A 15,835-nucleotide genomic window follows, 5' to 3' on the forward strand; every position below is an offset into this window, starting at 1 on the left:
CTTAGATCAACATTACACTGCAAAGGGTCCTTGTTCAGGAGTGATAGGTACACAAATAGTACATTCCAGAGGTATTTGGTACTAAAGTTGTTTTAGAGGTCTGCAGTCATTTCATATATTATTACATATGAATACAGAAGTTTGATTTGCAGTCATACTCTATTAGGGTGGCTTAAATATAATTCAGTATTATTATATAGTTAAGTATAGGCTTTTACACATACTCATGCACACAGAGATACTACATACAGATGATTACCTCATAAATTATGATTTATTCTTTATCCTCAAACATGCATATACATACACACTTGTATGCACATGTATTTTTTACACTTATTTGAGACCACTGGTGGCTGTTTTTGTCATATATAAAATAAATAGAGAATATTATTTTGCTACACCCGGTGCACAAATTATCAAAATAAACCTCATCTTAACAAAAAGTTCAAATTTTAAACCATAAAGTCAGCATAAACAGCAGACAACTCTGTCAGGCCACTTAGGGCTCCTGCTCACTGCAGGCCTCYGGTCACTGTGTGGCAACAGAATCTCACCAGCCCTCCGTCGCCCACCTCAACGCCCGCTGCCAGCCCTCTGCAAGCTCTCTCTCTCGTACGAAAGCACTCCAAAAACCATGCTTCACAGCGTGCAGGTGAAACCAGGGACTCTCCCAGGAYCAAACACGGCCCTTTCGTAGTTGCATTTCTGTGATGACTGCGCTTCTCAGGCCAGACCGTGCAAACGAGGAAGATACGGTCCCCTTTGAGAGGCTGTTCCTTCCAAGTGCCAGCATGATTTGAGCCCAGAACCTTCCAACTAGAAAAACACCCCTATCCATCACTTGGCCAAATGGAGCCTTTCAATAACTAGCAGACAGGCAGACCCGCCCTGCGGGCATTTACTAACATGTTCCCCAGTCTCTCAAAATGCTTCTCTCCATAAGATGATCTCAGCTATCTCACAACATGTAGCTAGAAGAATAGAGTCTTAGGGAAAATATGAATCTTTACAGTAGAAAAAAAGTGATATGAAAGACACAAGCTATGGACTTGCCTACTCAGAATAACAGGAATAGGTACCTTTCCATGCACTGAACAACAGTGAAAGTTTTAAGCATGCATCTATCTAAAACATGAAGAAAATACAATCTGATGACATTTTCCAATGATTTGAGCAGSTTTGTCCAGCTTTTTCCCTTACATAAAATGAATGAACACCCAAGCACATGTAAGCACTGTTGAATTTTCTGATGTCAAGTATTTTTCCTTATTTTCTCTTTGCATCCTTCCTCAAAATAAAATGCTGTGCACCTTCATAAACTTCATAGATGTACTTTTTATAACTACAGAAAGCTTGCTCAAGCTGTTGTATCTGAAATGGCATAATTTAGACTGTACTGTTGCTAGGCATATTTATAGCATAAAGCACACTTCACAGTTGGCTTCAAATCCCAATGTAAACCACACAGAAAGCAGAAAAAATGAGCAGGAGCGTAAGGTACTAAGCATTGAACAACAGTGCTTAGACAACAGCAGCAGTATGCGATTTTCTTCTAATTTGAGATTGAAGTGCTCTTCACTGTCTGAAGTTGGAGCTACTCTTTTTCACGGGTAGGGAGAGTAATTTTTTTGAGTTACTAAATCAGAAGAGCTAAACTCCCCGGGAACAGAGGACACAATTAGACGTGTCCAACAGCTCRTTTTTCTCACGTGTTCTGTCCGTCGCAGGAAGCAGAGGCCAGGCCCAACCTGCCAAGCAAATGTTTCGTGTYGAGCCAGAGGATTCCAAATGTCTCACAAAGGTGTCAGATAAACAAAAGGAGACGCAAGAAGGTGACAGGGAAGCTCTCACTCAAGTGTTGCTTCTCTTTCGAAGGCAAGAAATCTCAGACTACTCAAGCTAGATGTGCATGTAAAATATTAATTTTGCACCAAATCTTTTCTAAAATCAAGATTTAATGTAGATGTAAAGGAAAATCCAGTTAAAAGAGCATAAATTGTGCTTCCAACAGTAAGTTTAAATAAGAAAACCAATATTGCAGTTAGAATAATTCAATAATTTAATTAAACATTCAACTTTACTGTCCAAGGAGACTGTCCATTTACCAAATTATTTTTTTCCCCTAGAAATAGTTGTATCAGATAGCTATTGACAGGCCAAAGGAAATTTGGGGCACATTTAATAAAYATAATTAACATGCATTTAGTTTTATGCGAAATTACTATGAAAACAGACCTCCCTCAAAGAAGTAYGAGATGGCAAAATATCCAGTTATTCCATGATCCGAACTCACTTTAAGATATGTTTGAATAGCTGAAATCACTGTCTGCTTTACAATAGTTATAATTATTTTTAAAACAGTATTTTAGCAGAGATTAACAATAGCAGTCATTCCAGGGGATAAGAAAACAGCACCATCTAACAACTGCCGRGGATTAAAACACCTAACTACCGGAGCAGCATTACCTCTCACATCACAAGTAAGCGAGCTGCATTAGCCACGGTAACTCAAACTGAGAACACGGTGCAGCAACGATTCAAAGCTAAAACACTATTCCCGGATGACGGTGTCGGGGCAGCGAGGGCTGGCTGCTCCCCAAGCAAGGGGGAGCAGGGCAGGGGCCTTGCTGGCCAGGTCCACCCCACTGCCCCCAGCMAGGCGAGCAGGGCAGCCCAGATCACCAGCAAGGGCAAACTGGGAGGCCAATCTGCAGGTGTGGGTCAGGATCAGGTCTGCTGAGGGCAACCAGTGTCAGACACCTCCCAGAGGCACCCAGGSAGGTCCATAGTGCCAAGACAGGTCTGAGGCCAGGTTGGGAAGACAGACCCCAGGTAGGAGCCAGATCAGCAGCGACCACGGCCAGGCCCAAGCAGGGCTGTGGTGGAGCTGGAGCCCAGCCCCCCTCTGACATGGCTCGGGCAGTGTGAAGGTCCAGCCCTGAGCTGATGTGGGGCTGCTGCACCCTTGGACAGAGCGCAGTGGGGAGGTCCCAGGTGGGGATGGTCAGGGCCTTGAAGGCCTCTTAGTGCGCCCAGGGCCCTGACAGATGGAAAGTCAGTAAGATCTAAATGTTGAAACAAAAAATACAGTAATGTTTGCTTCCAGTAGAGAATTCTACGGGAAAGAGAAGTCAACAGAGGAGGGATATAAGCATCATGAGAATGCAGCTTTTTGACAGATCTGCAGATTGGCACTGGGAAAGCTTCTACACACAATTCAGTTTCTGTTCTGTTTTTTTAAAATGTCAACTAACTAAGTGAGAAATTAGCCTGGGTAGAACCCAGAGCTTTACCAGAACTGATTTACAGCAGAACGTTGCTAATCATGTAGTAACGCAAATTAAGTTCCTAGAGGATAAAGATATTAAGTTTTTGAGGAGGGGAGAATATCTAACAGAACTTGAGGCACAGTTTTTGTAGTTAAAGGACTAAGCCATTTCAGAATCATGTGCCATACACCAAGGGAACATTAGTTGGCTTTCTCGGTCGTGTACCAAGATCAGTGATATACACAGAACTGTTCATCTTCAGACATCTCCATGCAGCTTGGACTAGTCGCTTGGCTATTGGAAAATAGCTTAGCTCTGTTTTAAATCAGTGGAGCTTCAAAAGTCTGATCCTTCTGGGAAAGCTAATGCAAGATCAAGCACTGTTACTCTTACAAATGAAGAAACTGAAGTAGAAGTTATATGTTTGCCCCATAGCCTTGATAAAAACACAAACATTCTCAAAGCCCAGGTCCTTTTTAARCCTTACTCTATACCTTGTCCTCCCCAGTAATAGCAAGGTACYGATAATCATCAAACAAAGAAATCCACCCTGCTTGTGGATGTTCACCCTGTGCATGAACATCAGCGAGCTGTGGAAATACTATGGGCAAAGCTAAATCAGAATGTTGTGTGTTCYGGGAACAGATGCAATTTTCAGCCTGTGCAAAAATGGAAAACTTATAAAAGTTGAAATGGAAGAATCAAAAACTGTTTAATATATCACTGAACAAAATAACTTTTCTCTTACAATGGGTAGACTGATATTCCCTATTTTGTAAATATTCCTAGCACTTCCCAGCTCTTCTAAATCTACTCAATTCAATAAAAGTATCCAAATCTGTATCTATATAAGGCAGAAATCAGACATTAATGCAAATRTTCTTGCTCTGTAAATCAGCAAATCCTTCTCTATACTAAAAGTGAGATTTCACAGTCAATTTAAGCTGCTCTAAGACTGCACGGCTCCTGAAAAGGGCAATCCAACCTTCCTTTCATCTCCAGCTGTGTGTTCCCACCAYTTCCCTTGTGTGGGCTCTGGTGATCATACAGCCAAAGGATAAACAAGATCAGCTCACTGATCTTACTGAAAACTAACCCTAAAAATACTTAATTTTCAGTTAGTTTCTGCAGGATTGTAAACACCCCTTTCAATGACAATCTACAGCTAAGCCTTGCACAAGTTGATTGTGAAACCTCAGAGTGAATTTAAAAAACAAAATTTATTAACAACTGAGCAAATCACATTTCAAAAGTTCAATTTTTATTCCAGTTTATAAATAAACCCTAATCTAYACAGATCCTTAGGAAGTGAACTGTCAATTTAAAATAAAACAAACTATAGCTAAATACTCATTTTAAGAAATTCATTTAGAATATATTAATACTTAGAAATATAATACATGGGAAAAAATCACGATTAAAATACTATAATTTTTCCTGTCATTTTTTCTTTATTTTTCTTACTTGGTTGCTTTATATTTCTATGCATTTTTAATCTTGCATTGGGATTTTGTATTTTTTARATTTTTGATCAAGTACTTTTCACTAACTCTGTTTATAAAAGAATTAGAAAGATCTTTTCCCCCCTTTTCCAGTCTTTCTTGTTTGTTAGATTTTATCTGTGTGGTATTGTGATACTAAACAAACTGTCCCTTTCTGATGTTTATTTCTTGCTGGTTCTGGTTTTATCTCTCTAATGTGTTTAGCAACAAGAAAAGTGTGTTCTTTTATGGCAGCTAAAGATACAATAATGCAATAATGTGGTAAAAAATAGGTTTCTCTAATTAACTTTTAACATTATCATGAGGTTTAATGTTTACATTAGAGATCTAACAGGTAATATGATTTGAAACCACTGTATTCATAATTAGGTTCATTTTAAATATGTTAAAATTTATTTTAAAAATTAGCTRACCCGAATTTGCTGCAGCTGCAACGTAATTTTGTAAAATCTATAGGCATTACTTTGGTTGTAACTTAGGCCAGGTTTCAAAATCATTAATACCAGACCACCCAACAGAACCAGTTTGATGTGGATCAGGCTTCAGCACACAATCGTATTTCTATTGGTTTAAGTAGAGTACACAATATATAATTTGCTTAACAGTTTTATCATGGTTTTATAGCAGATGCAGGAAAGCAGATACTACCTAATCCGGCTGAGAGCTTGCTGGTACAAAGTTAGCTCAACCAAACTTTTTGAATATTTTTGAACCAGAAAAATCAGTTTATTTTCAAACTTATCAATGTTTTGTGTCATGTGGCCAGAACATTCTTTATTTTCTACTAGAAGCCTTCCACAATCTGACCCTGTATAAAAATTTTAACATATATGCCTTGCAAGAGTTGTTTCACTTGGAATATACTCCAAGCATAARCAACAGATACCAAAAGTACAATTCACTCTGATGTCTTTGACCCAGCTAATAACCAACCTGAAAGAGTAACAGACAAGCTTAAACAGTATCTATGAAAGTGGTCCTCAGGAAAAAAAGAAAAAGAAATCTTTGCATGTGACAATTACAAAGAAGCTTTTAATAAAGTATGTAAGTCCTACTATAATCACCAGAGGAAAGTGTCTAAGGTATGGATAAGAAGAGAAACAGATGAAGGCCTGGTCTCTTTGACTGTTAGCAAATTTCTGAAAAGCAGCTAAAAAGTTTGTACTAGTATGAGCTAGGATCACAATTTATACAAGCCCTGAAGGGCCAGATATCTCTACACAGGTAAAATGTATATGCATACAGTATTAWAATTAGCATTATCCTACATATATACATATATAAAAATTAATATCAAAATACTTGACTGATTTCCAAATTTCCAAAAACCACCATGCTCAGAAGGGTAAACACTGTACTTTATTGGCCCTATTCTAACAACTACATTTTATAAACATTCATTTTTTTAATCTAAATGCAGTGCTTCTAAGGATGCWAACCCATCTGATCCGGTACATATGCAGGTAGAATCTCCCCAAAAGTGTTATTAGAGTTTCCAAGTCCCTGAATTCAGTCAACAATCAACTGATGGCATCCATGAAGTCTACTAGTAAGATTTTTGTTGCAGTCATAGTTTTCATGAAACTAGCATACAAATTAAGACAAGTAAATGTCTTTAATATAGGACTTGTGAAAACAATCAAATGGTAACATCTGGTTGATACTGACCTAAACTTAATTTGAATTGGCAGCATAAAGGCTTGTAATATTTRTGATTTCTTAATGTATTACTCTTTCGCAGTTTTATTATAAATYGGATTATTAACCTATAATCTACTTGTATGTGTAGTCTTACCTCTATGCACTGATTTGTATTTTTAATACATTAGCATCCATTCACACTTTTAAAATATCATCCAAAACTGTTGGGTTTGCATGTTATTCTCCCAAAACAAAAGTTAGTGTGAAAAATGATTTTCTTAGGATTAGTCTACAGTTACCTGCACACAAACAGGTTAAACTATTAAAAATAGGGTGAGCCTTCTTTTAGACTGATTATGGATTGGGGTTCTTGGAGATTACTAAGTGTCTTAATAAATTCAATAAATGTGACAAGATGCTAAAACCGTAATTGCTTTTATTTTGACCTTTTCTACACTTTAACTTTTTGTCTGTTTTTTAATCATGTAACCTCTTAAGGAAGGAAATGTTGCCTTCTTTTATGTTGGGAAATTGCCCAGAACATTGCAAACACTACCCAAACAAAGAGTAATTATAATAATGACAAAATAGGAGGAGGAGGTTCACCTGACCCCATGCCAACAGCCCTTTAAAGACTCCTATCAGACTCAATGRAATTGTACACAGACTTATTGCTTAGTTAATTGTTAATTGTAATAATATTCATAGTACTATGACACTTAACATAAGCACTTGAAATACACAAATATGTACCTTTTCTCTTGTGCTGAGATGGAGTTTAAGAGAGCTAGAGTTTCCTCTCAGTCCTGCTCCTGACTTCATATTCTTTAACATACCACCGTTGGGTAACTCTCTATGCCTTCATCTCACAATCTATGAAACAAAGATAATGATTTTCTCRGAAGACTGAGATTTACAACTAAAATGATACATAAGAGTTTAATATCATTAATATAATCTTTCTCCAATGAATGACGTCTGAAAGCAGAACCTTTTTCTTTAATTTTGTTTGCTGAAACRTGCCTTATGCCACACTTCAACAACACATTTAAGTAGTGTATGATGAAAAGAAGGTCAATGTAATGAAATAAGCTCTGCAAATATCTCATTTTCTCTAAATTTATTTATGATGAATCATATCTACTGTGATAACTTTTTTTAACCTTCCTAATTTTACAACGTGCTCATACCAGATTCCATCAGTCCTTCATATTTCATGCTGCATAGTCCCATTTATCTCCTGTCTGTGAAACATATAGCTAGCATGACATTTCATATTTTGGAAACCTGCACTATTAAACAAGGAATACAGCCTTCCTGTATCATTAATGTCAACRTTATGATTCAGACCTGTGGCTTCTAAGTCATTCTTTTAAGTTAATTTATTACCATAATAAAGCAATTTCTTTGCTTGCTTCTAGTATTTTATATGACAGTGTAAAGATTTGAATATATTTGCTGAAAAGCATAATATCATGATTTTAGTTGTCCTTAAAGTTCTGTTAATACTTCTGTAGCTTTACACACATGAATATAAGCCTTATATACATTCAGCTATGAAATCTGCTTATAATCTCAGCCTTGTGGCCTTGTGACTGCTAGTGGGGCAACCCAGTGAGATTTGCTCAATTTTTATCAACCTTCACAGATATTTTGTATTATAGATAGCAAAAAAGAAAAAAAAATATATGATTATCAGACTAGCTCCTTTTTTGATTAAGGAATCTTGCTTTATGTTATACATAAAATACATATTATATAAGATAACATAGTCTCTACAGAAAAAAAGAAGAAGCTATAAATATATATAGACAGGGAATATGTATTAAATAAGTAACTCTCATTGAATACACTGCCATAAACTAGCAAGAAGATGCAATGGTATCTATGGCTAAGGGTATATTTACAGTTTTATTAATGGTCTCTCTCATCGTACCTTTGTAATTCATAGAACTTTTCTTGGGGAAAACTATCTCAGCAATTCAGCCGTTCAGCACTTAAGTGTATTTTTGGTTTAGGTACTGGGAAAAAGAGATTTGACTCACATGCCTGTTTCTCCCATGAACCAGCTTTCAGTTTCACATCTGACTCAGTGGACAGTACTGTTAATTGAATTTGAAAAACTGACATAAACCAAGTGGGAGTTCAATTGTTATATTTGAGTTTTTTGATGAAATGCTAACATTTTAAAATGTCTCAAATACTCTAACTTTGGTATTTTTTCTCTTGTTCATTTTGATTGTATTAATTATATTAATTATACAGATGATTTTACTTAAGCAGTATATATAATAAACATATATATRTAAATATAAAATATAATTTTTAACATTAAAAATTTTAAATGCTTATATGCAAAAACTTTCAAAATAAGGTTCTCTCATCAGACTTAAAATCAGTGAAAGCTTTTCCACTTCAGTTCGTACATGATATACCTGAATTTGAGCTTTAAAATACCCTTTTGTTACAGATTGTGACCTGATAGTACAATCAAGACTGGTAGCATTCATGTTAATAATAAATGCAGCTCTGGAGCCTTATTTAAGGAAAACTGAGTACATTAGAATCTAGAATTACTCACTTTATACTGAGAATGTTCAGGGGCAATTTTGCCTTAGTAAAGCTATCAGAAGAGCCTTAAAAAGCTGATTCTAAAAAATGGAAGAAATCAACAGAACTTTATTCATAAAAAGACTCTTTAAACGGAAGGCTTGATTAAGCTGGGGGGAAAAAAGAGAATGAAAACTCAACGAAAACAGGAGTCTGTTCTACGAGTTCTGTGACAGAGAGCTGCATCCTACAAACATATTGCATGAAGGACACTTTCAACTTGCAGGAATCTTGCATCTTACCCCCCCATACATACACACTTCAAATCAATGGGATTTAGGCCACCAGCTTCAAAAGACCAGGATTTCATCTATAGGCTCTGTACTTTTTCAAGCCTAAGCTGCAGTTGACTGGATCCTGTTTAAGAATCAGTTCTGTATCAGCACTGGTTCTTGAGCCACCTTGCTCTCCTATTTAGTAAAGTGGTAAACTAAGGAAGTGATCCCTATTTTCCCACTGCAGCAGCATGTGCTTGCTTAAGATATAGTTTCAAGTTAAAATGAATGTTAAAGAAAAACTTCCCTAGGAGAGAAGAGATAGTGTTTTCTAGTCTTTGCTATCAAGGAAAAAAGCTGCTTTTTCATCCCTTTCCAGAAGCTTATAATATGATTGGCAAAGTATCAGGAATAATAAGACAACCGGTGATGTAAACTCCAGGAGGGACAGAGCAGCTTTTGTTCTGAACTCTCATCAAAATCTTGGAAATCTTACAATGGGAAATGTTGCTGGAATGTAGGTTCTTATCCTGAGTCCTTACATGTCAGACTTGCTATTTCTGAAATCTCTAACTTGCTTCAATAATTACAACAGACTGTCAGATTTTCTGTCTGCAGCTGAAATATCTATACAGTTAAATATTTAAAATGCTCTTAACACACAGAAAAGTCATCCTCTATTCATGTAGCATTATTCTTGTTGTCCCACTGGAGTTACTAGCTATTTTCATTGCTTATGCAATAACCTCTACAAAGTATAAAATAAATGATGCAACTCTGAATACTATAGAACAAAAAACCAAAAACAAAAGCACAGCTTAAAGCACTACAAACATGAATATCATACTTCCTAGAATGGATATTAAACGTAATGTTAAATGTAAAAAGCCTTGTGTAGATTAAAAAAACTAAGGTTGTATAGTGAACACAACCAAGTCAGAAAAAGCAAAACTTAGGGCTCAAAAAGCAATAGTGTATCTACCATCTAGACAAGCTATATGAGTTAAGCATTTTAAAAATGTACAATAATGATTTTATAAAAAAAGAAAAAGAAATAGAAAACAGTACCATTGGCCCAAACCTTCCAAGCACTTGATGCAAATAGAAGGCAATGCTAATCATGTAGACACTTTTGCAAAACTCAGAATTCTACAAAAGATTTCAGTTATTTAAGCATCAGTGTAGTCTTTTGAATTTAATCTTTTTAAATGAAAAAGAAAGAAAGATTTGTTTGTGGAGCTTGTATTAATTGAATATTTCACTGTGCAACTCCTGTCCTCAAATCTGTCTTTAAGTGTGCATGTCATGTAATTCAAATTTTCTGGATTGAGTTACTTCCTTCTAATTAGTCTAGTAGCTTAAAGGAGAGCAGCCACTCCATAAAAACTACTTGAACTGCTGTATTCTCATTCACACTGCATCCACTTAGGTATGACTCTAGAATTTCTGGGGACATATGTTACAGACAGCTATGAAGTAAGGTGGATTGTGTGAGAAAGTGTATCCTCTGTGACCACACTGAAGGAACTGTAGCAACCCAGTCAGGTTGCAAACCAAATTAAGGAAAGCACTAGTTATTATTTCAGTTAGCTTTACAATAAAAACATACTTATTACTGAAAAGGAAGTGGATTATCTAAACAAGTGGATCAATTAAATCATTCACCTCTTTTGTAGTCTCCAATGAATTAAAAAAAAAGAAGAGGCTAGAGCTCATAATATGTTACATCCATTATAGATGTGTAAAGTGGCCCAGTGCATTCCTAGGTAGGACTGCTTTATATAGCAAGAAGACTGAGTTCAGTGTGTTTCCATAAGATGGGATGCCTACTACCCTTTCTAAAAACAAGCAAAACAGCAACATTTAGGGAAGGGGAAATGCTATCAAAAAATATATATATTTATATATATCTGATAGTGTGCATGAAATTTGCTTCTGCCATTGTTCAGAGAACAAGACTTACACATATTTGAAATATGAATTTCACCAAGAAATACTCGCCTCAACAGGTAGGCCTAAGTCAACTGTAATAGAAAGTCAGAATCAAACACAGTGAAGTCTGGAGGTAAGAAGCAGAAAACATACCAGTGTGGTGTTCAGGAACCTTGAGATCAATTGATGTCACCACCTGCCTTTTGATTAAGCCAGTGAACAAAAGATACTCACCATAAACCACAGAAACAGGGGTGCCACTGTGGCAGGTTGATGGCATTCTCTCTTCTCCTCTAATATCATGTTAAGATTTATTGTTAGAGATTAGCAAGGTCTGTGGGTCTGAAATTGTTAAGGATAAGAAAGTAGAACCTACTCACTGCAGTTTTCTCTCCCTTTCAAACCTATACCTCACAATGGAACAGATCTTCTCCTAGATAACAGTCAAGCTGTTTAAAAATCAGAATGATTAGCTTATGTATTTATAAAATCCAATTAAGTCCTGATTTGTTTTATATTAGCAAAATTTTTGTAAAATATTGCACAGATCTTTCCATTATAACTCTCTCATTTTCTATTTGAATTACAATCTTACCTCTCCCAGTTGGTCATTTGCTATATTCAAGTAGCAGCGTATTCAAAAAAAAATGATCACTGGTCATATATAACAGGATCTTTTAGATAAAGCAACTCTCCCTTATAAAACATGCTTATGAATTCCACACACTATAGGATTCTTACAGACCAACAAAAAAAGGGCAACGCATTACATTAGAAGAGCCACACATGAACATCACAGCTAAAAGAACACTTTGGTGCCCCAGTTCTATATAAAATCCATTTAACAATATAGATATATGTATTAATTACTAGAAGTTTAAAGAAATAGTCTAAAATGTATAGTTCTTTCTGCTTTCAGAATGAAATACAAGGTGGAGGGTTTGTTTCAGGGTGGAAGATTCAATGGGTGTTGTGGGGCCGAGGTGTGAGTAGTACGGAGATACTGCTTTGCAGAGTCATCATGTCAGCTATAGCAAGAGGAAAAGGAAAATTACTCAAAATCTTTACTTCACTTGTTTTCATTCCTTTCAGCCATACTTGCATCTGTAACACTGATTCACTGATTTCAGCTTTCTAGTTATTTTAACAATGCTACAGTGATGCCAGCTGGTAAAGCTAGAAGTTTTGAGTTAAATACAGACAGAGTAACATTGTATAAATAAGAGTCAGTTAAACAGTTCTTCAAATTAACTGTTGCAGTTTAGCCCCAGGCGATAAAAAATCTTGACTGGGCCAGCAAACTTTCAAAATCACATCCTGCCTATCTTCCTGCCCTAGGGAGCCTTTGTACAAGGCTCATTGTCACACAAAGCAGCTACTTCAGCCGAGGAACCACTTCAGGAATTTAAGCCTTATTTCAGAGTGTTATTAGAAGTCATTGTTTCAATGTTTCTTAATTTTCAGTGTTTAAGGGATGCAGTTTGTGGTCCAGTTCATTAAACTAAACTCTGAATGTGTTACTGTATAAGTCAAGATAATTTACCCTGAATTGTAACATGGACTTTCCCAGAGTTTGTATTAGTTCATGCACTGAACATTTCACAAGCTCATTTCCATTTAAAATGATCTCTTTTCTTCTGCATCTAGTACTCATGAAACATTCTAAATATCACCATAAATACATAAGATCTGAATATTATTTGATATAAAATATTTATTTAAAGAAACTACTAAAGACAGTATTTTTGTTGCGCTGTACATTATTAATCAAAATATACCAGAACTGATTACAATTTTCACACAASTGAATTAGAAGTCAAGAACACTTCTTGCTGCTTTCCCTGATCGCTTACTGCTTCTGGAAAATCAGTGGTTAAACTTACACACAGCAGTTAGCCTGGATGATTAACATGCAGTTCTAAATTTCTGTCAAGTTAATGCCAGTTGCAAATCCTCATTCTGTAAAGCCTTACTTTGTTTATTGGTCCTTGCTCTTTTTGAATCCATTCCTACGTTTGAGGGAATATCCCATGTTTCTTTGTGGTGAGGATCCTCTGAATTTTTCCCTAATCAACTGACAGAGAACAGTTGCAGACAACTGTAGAAGGGCACTATTAATACCAAAGTCATTTAGTTTGGATGCATAACGCTTAGGCTTCTGCCTAAGYTCTAAACTTACTCCCCCTAGCTTGTTAGCTTATTCTAGGTGCCTTCTAAATTCCAAATAAAGAYTTTCCTGCTTGTATGATAGGGATTCTACATTAAAAAAAAAATACAAACCAAGTTAAAGAGGTAATATAGTTCCGTCTATGAATTCATGCTTAATAAAGCCTTTTTGACCTTAATTTATCAGAGAATTATTCTTCATCAATGGATTAGAAGTTTACCATATAAATCTATATACTTAATGATTTGAGGATTCTGATTTTCTAGACCTACATATGTAATTAATGTTCAGAAGCCTATTTCATTAAATCTGCAAATCAATGTAAACCACAGAACACCATCACCTACATGTTTARTTCTCTTCCGGTGTATCTACAGGGACTTTCAGTTAGGTTAACTGATTTGTTTCCCATGACCAAAATCCTCCTTCAGTGTCTTTTGAACAACAGACYATTTCATCCTGAGTGATCTCAACTTCCCTTGATGACAGCCCTATCCTACTGGAACTTAAACTGTCAACATCAGGAGCAAAATTTAGGTGTGCAGAAGATGAAATTGGCTCAGCAACTRTCCTCTCAGTAGAGTCAACAACCTCAGCATTTGTGGAGCAAACTGCAAACTCACTATTTCCATCAACCTGCCCAAAATAACACCACGAAAAAGGTCTTGCTGGCTGGAAGGAAATGAAAAGTACTGTGAGCATATTATAGTTTCAGAAAATAACTAGATAGCACCATGGCAGACATCAAATAAGACACCAGATTGCCTTGATTTTGTAGAGGCAAAAGGTGCACAAGGTCCGTCTTTGGGGAATACTGCCTTGTAGTAAATGTGAGACAGTTAATAAAAGGCAACTTTGCCTCCGTGAAAGGAGGGCAAGCAGCTCAGACTAACAGTTTCTCCATTGCACAAGGGCACAGTATTGCCACAGTCAATGTAAGGTAATTTGAGGTCATCTTTATCAACAGATCAAAATCAGAAAGTCTTTTTTTTTTTTAATAAAAAATAATTTAAGAAACATCTACTTATCATACATATTTCCTAATTCTATCCTAATTCACTATTTTAAAATCACTCTTCTTGTCTTGTAAAATTAGAAGAAACTAAGCTTCTGCTCTGTTTTCTCTAGACCATTCATTATCTTATACATTTAGTCTCCTGTTATTCATCTTCATTCAAAAATTAATTTTTTTTCCCATGCACTTGCCCTGAAATAGTCCCACTACCCTGCTCTGGATACCTCCCCTGATAGGGACTAACAAAGATATATTTTGCTGATTTCAAAATGTTCCCTATTAACTGTATTTTCAGTCATTTTCATAAATGTAAATATGCACTCAAAGAGTTCYATTCTGTCACTTTACTGTTCATAAATTCATTTAGTGCAAACTTCGTAAAAAGCATTACTGCTCTTATGAAACAGTATTTTATATTAATTCTTTACTGGTATAAATGATAGTATCAAGTAAATGGAAAAAGAGAGTTAGACCTAGAGAAACGTGAGCGTATTATTTAAAACAAACTGACTGTCCCTTACTAAATTATACATTTCTAAATCTTTTAGAAGAATGCCTTTTAAAATAGCTCAGGGGATTTGCAGTTGCCTACAGAGCTTTGCATTTCTAGGTCACTTGTTAAATTTACCCCAGGTCAGTACTGACTGAAAATTATTACTGTCTGGCTGTTGTTTTGTAGCCTACATAAAACGAATTAGTGGTTTCACTCTACTTCCTAATGGACAAGTGGCCCTATCTTGCACTTCAACCTAAATGGCATCCTGTTGACTACTGCAGGAGAAAGAACTAAACAGACTCTTTCTGCCTCTGTAGGTAGGTCCTTCTGGTTAAGAATTAGACTGATGAGACACTCAGAGCTATTACAGCATTACTCTATAAAAAATAAATCCCTCCACGTCTGCAATTCCTGTAATCAGAACAGATAAAATGTTATTCTGGTGAGCTGTTGCGGTGACTATTTTGGTCCTCTGTGGATCTTTATCAGGTGGTAAGGAAGTAAGCGGGGTAAATGCTAACAGTGGTAATGCCCACTGTTAATATTAAAAAAGAGAGCCGCTTCATGCACCATTTCACAGTTAAAAGGCCAGAGCGTGTGTGTGTCAGTGTGTGTATGGATATACATAGGCAAAAAAAAAACAGAGGAATAATAAGCAAAGATTTCTTGTTTAACGGTGATAGAAGGAAAACTGTTATATGAGATAAAATTGTATCAAAGGTGTTTTAATCACAGAATTATATAGAAGGGTTGAGGGGACCTCTGGAGATCATCTAGTCCAACCCCCTGCTCAAGCAGGGTCGCCTAGAGCACATTGCACAGGATTGCGTCCAGGCAGGTTTTGAATATCTCCAGAGAAGGAGACTCCACAACCTCTCTGGGCAACCTGTTCCAGTGCTCTGTCACTGTCAAAKAAATTTTTCTTCATGTTCACATGGAACTTCCTGTGTTTCAGTGTGTGCCCACTGCCTCTTGTCCTGTCACT

General features: G+C 36.2%; 1 protein-coding gene across 4 annotated transcripts in view; it reads right to left on the reverse strand.

The window, feature by feature from the left end:
* The window catches only part of LOC146586635 (uncharacterized), a 170,748-nt gene that overhangs the window by 93,181 nt on the left and 61,732 nt on the right, over window positions 1-15,835 (reverse strand). The window contains exon 1 of one of the 4 annotated variants that reach the window (XR_014897786.1): window positions 7,169-7,205. The exons of the other annotated variants lie outside the window; for them this stretch is intronic. The gene's annotated coding sequence lies outside the window, so the exon portion shown is untranslated. Of the gene's footprint in view, window positions 1-7,168; window positions 7,206-15,835 lie in introns of those variants that run through there. 4 annotated transcript variants of the gene reach the window in all.

Source organism: Rhea americana, unplaced genomic scaffold (assembly GCF_003343005.1).
Source record: "Rhea americana isolate MKP2758 unplaced genomic scaffold, rheAme1 scaffold_67, whole genome shotgun sequence".
NCBI lineage: Eukaryota > Metazoa > Chordata > Aves > Rheiformes > Rheidae > Rhea > Rhea americana.